Raw genomic sequence first — 4448 nt, 5'->3', positions numbered from 1 at the left:
AAACAATGATTAAGATAGATATTTTACCGCAATACCCCTATTAACTAATACTCAATCTCAATAATTGAAACCCGAATTTCCATACGTAATTAACTAGAACTTTACAGCTCATCCATCTCTTTAGTGTTTCAAATTCTTTGGAGCCAAACAGTAAACGAAGAGGTTTGTGTCAATCTCAATGCTATGCATTGGTTAAGTAAAATTGACTATTACAGTTTCTAAAAGTCTTGGTAAATAAATTAAGGGTAAAACAGGAAAAAGAAAATTGTCTAATCTTGATATGTGAAAAATGACAAGTAAAAATGAAAATCTATGTTAAAATAGTGATAAATAAAAAGTGAATCTAGAGGGAGTATGTACATTAATTGTGCAAATGGGTATTTTTCTTTTTCCGTATATATATAAAAATTTGAATTCCTTTGACACAAGAATTTCTTTAATCGTTGAAAAGGTTGGTTTAATTACGAATTGCTTTGGTTGTACTACATAAGTTGACACTTTTACTTGTCGTTGATATACCTCCTCCGCTCACTTTTACTTGTCACGCTGACTTTTCATCATTGTTTAAAAACAATAATTAAGATAGTATTTTACCACAATATCCCTATTAAATAGTGTATAATTGTATTGGAGTTAAAAAATGATTTCAAATGAGTAATAAATAAACGCTAAGTAAAAACGATTTTTTTTGTCTTACTCGATATGTGAAAATTGACAAATAAAAATAAAAATCTATAAAAGAAATAGTAGACAGGTAAAAGTGAACGGAGGAAGTATATTAATTAACTATAATTAGTAATAGGGTGGGGGGGGGGGGTATAAAAGACACGATAATATTAATTTGATTTAAACATTTACTAAAAATGATGCAATTGAAAATTCCAAATTCAAGACAGTTACACCGGTTGGACACTTTTCATGTATCCGTGAATTGCGGGGTTGGTTGAAATAGGGATGATGTGATAGCATTTTCATGTCCGCTAATTTGTGACGGTGACAAAATATCCTAAGCAGTCGTTTGGTAGGCGGAACAAGATGGGATATCCTAGCATTAAGTTTGGTATTAATTTTATACTCTGTTTGATACAAGTTATAAATTTATCTCAGGATAATGTTATATCTTGTACCAAACAGAGTATAAATGAAGCCCAAAAGTAATCCTGGGATATCCCACCTTATTCCATCATAGTTGGGATTATTTTATCCCATCTGAATCCCACCTTTCAGATGGGATAAATTAGTCCCAGAACTATAATTCCAGGATTATAATACCGGGATAATTTAGTCCGCATACCAAACGACCTCGTAGACAAAATTATCCAAGATAATAATCCTAGGACTAATTTATCCCATCTTTTGGGACTAATTTATCCCATCTAGGAGATGAGATAAAATAATCTCAGGATTAATGGGATATCCCATCTTTTTAAGTTTGGGATGCACTTTATACTTTGTTTAGTACAAGGTATAAATCTATCCCAGGATAAATTTATACCTTCTGCCAAATATGGTACAAAATTAATCTCACAGTTAGTGCTGAGATATCCCAGCTAATACCGTGTACCAAATGACCCCTAAGAGTTTAAATTTACTGCATTGTCAGTGTTATCATTTTCTTACACCATCAGGTAATATTAACTTGCTATAGCAGGTTACCAACTTTCTCCTTTTTTTTCTTTTTTTTTTGCCCCCCCCCCCCCCCCCGCCCACCCCCCCTAAAATTTAGGATTGTTCTTTATTCTCTTCCCTTCAAATCCTATCTGGTCTTTCTTCCCTTTAACTCCTATGTCTTCATCGTTCCCAGAAATTTGACCGGGTCTCTGTCTTTGCTTCTTCTACCACCGTGAGCTTTTATTTCTTCTTCAAACCCTCCTCTGATTTGTTTTAAAGTAACAAACTTTACAAACACATATCGAAAAGTGATATAGTTAATCAAAGCTTTCTATTGTTAAAATTAGAGACAGATTCAGAATTTAAATTTAATTGGTTCATGTAACGATTTTCAACATTGAAATCCTTGCAACGTCAAAATTATGAATTCAGATCTAATATTTATTGAGATTTTAATATAATGGATTGAACCCGTGTAGCCGAAAGACTTACGCCCGCCTCTAATTAAAAAATTAGTAAACATTAATAAAGCTTCAATTCTTACGTTCCTTCCAAAGAAACTAAAGAGACAATAACCTTCAAATGCTTGCATCGAACACAAACTCCAAAATTTGTTAATAAACACTTATTGTTAAACAAGAAGAAATTCCTCAAAGTTCACAATATATGAAATGCTTAAAGAATTACTTATTACAAAGTTCACAATATTTGAAGGATTAAAGAATTACTCAAAATATTTTGAGAGAGAAAGAACGTCAAATTGTAAACAAACTTTGAGAAGGAAATAATTGATTAGCAGTAAAACTAGGAACTAATTTTGGGTAGAGTACAAGTAGGATTCAACTTTCCTTAATTTTAATTACTCTACCATAAATTACAATTACATTACATATTTTTTAAAAAGGTAAACATATTTACTTAAGAAAGTTACTGTATTTACCTTCAAAATTATCTGATAGTGTAAAAAGTATTGTACACCTACAGTCCACCAAACTTAAAACAAATTATCCTTTTACTCTGCACTTTTTTGGCGTCAACATGTTCCTTATGATAAATCAAACACTTGAACCTGACACGTACTGCGTTCTTTTTCTTCCTTCAACTATTTAAACTACCATTCTAGTGAGGGAAAGGGTAGGTGATACAAATGGCACCTTCTCTTTTATCTGAATCTCTTTCTGTTAGAAAAGAGAACAGAAAATAAGTAAAATAAAGAGAAAAGGTCATAAATAGTTCCTTTATTTATTTGGATATAGGTCTAAAATGGTCCTATACTATATACTTACCGGTTTAGTCTTTTAACTATCTAAAAACTTATCAAATTTGATCTCCATCTATTTTTTTTTACAAACAACGTACAAACTCATAAACCTTCGCGTTAATCGTTAAACCATTCATCGTACCTATATTTCCTCTTACTCCGCTTCTTTTTCCTCAAGTTCATTCTTTAACCTCAACTTTTTTCCTCAAGTTCTCTCTCGCGTTTCAGAACCGACCGATCGCATTAAAACCGACCCAAATACGGCTTTGTTAAAAAAATAAAAAATAAAAATTGATGGTCTCACGTCGCTTTTTTTTCTTTTTTTTGTGAAAATTAAAGAATGAAACGTAGGAACTGGAGTCGAACCCGGTATGTTCCTTGGCATTAAAGGGCTTTACCACTAGATCACCGATATTTCTTGTTCATATACTTACATTGATTTAATTTATATCGTTTTTTTTTTAAAAACTGACGGACTCCGTCTCCGTCAGTTTTTTTTATAAAAAATAAAAATAAAAAACCGACCGACTCCATCGATTTATTTTAGAAAATAATATAACAAATAATTATATTTTTTCGCGCATTTTTGTGCTAAAAATAATCGACGCAATTGGGCTTCGCTTTTCTTTAAAAAGATTTAAAAAATTATTGAAAAAACCGGCTGCGTAATCCGTTCTGGCTTTCCGTCGGTTTTTTCCATCGATTTTTTCGCCGATTTTTACCAATTTTTTAGTAGTGTTTGAGAAGAATGGTTACGTAAATTTTGTGTCCGAGTTTGTCTTTTCGAATTTTAGAGACTCGAGAGCTACACCCGTTTAGACGTTTTTTTTTTTTTAAAAAAAAAAAAAAAACAAGAGGAACTTGAGGAAAAAGAAGCAGGAAGATAGAAATATAGGTCTGAGGAATGGTTTAATGATTAATCTCACGAAGGTTTATGAGTTTGTACGCTGTTTGTATAAAAAAATAGACTAGAGACCAAATTTGATAAGTTTTTCGGATAGTTAGAGGACTAAAAACCGTGTTGTGATAGCTAAATTTTAATATTTTAGACCTACTCCCATAGATAAGGGACTATTTATGAACTTTTCTTGTAAAATAAATATTGTCTTGTCCTTTTATTTTTTATTTTTGAATTTAAGCACAGTATTTTAAGGTTTGCACTTCATTAACCACTATGAGCCTGTTTGGATTGGCTTATTTTAGATATTTTTTTGCCAAAATAGTTTTTAAGTACTTTTATAGTATTTGAGAAAATAAAAACGTGTTTTGAGCACTTATTTTTAAGCCAAAACAAAAAAATAGTCAAAAGCCATAAGCTATATTCCAAAGTTATACCAGGCAATGAGAAAGCTTTTACCAGAATTTTTACTATTTTATTTGCTGTATTGTTTGTAATCTCTAAAATACCTTTCAAAATCAAAATCCTAACTCTCTCCCCACTTCTGTTGTGTTGCTTATCCTTCTCGTTTAAAGACTGTTTAATTAATAATTTTTGTGATTAACTTTAAAGATAATTTAATCATTTCAATCAACAGTTTTTTACAAATAAATAATAGCATATTATCAGATTCAATAT

Source organism: Lycium ferocissimum, chromosome 2, assembly GCF_029784015.1.
Source record: "Lycium ferocissimum isolate CSIRO_LF1 chromosome 2, AGI_CSIRO_Lferr_CH_V1, whole genome shotgun sequence".
Taxonomy (NCBI): domain Eukaryota; kingdom Viridiplantae; phylum Streptophyta; class Magnoliopsida; order Solanales; family Solanaceae; genus Lycium; species Lycium ferocissimum.
This window is presented reverse-complemented; position numbering follows the sequence as displayed.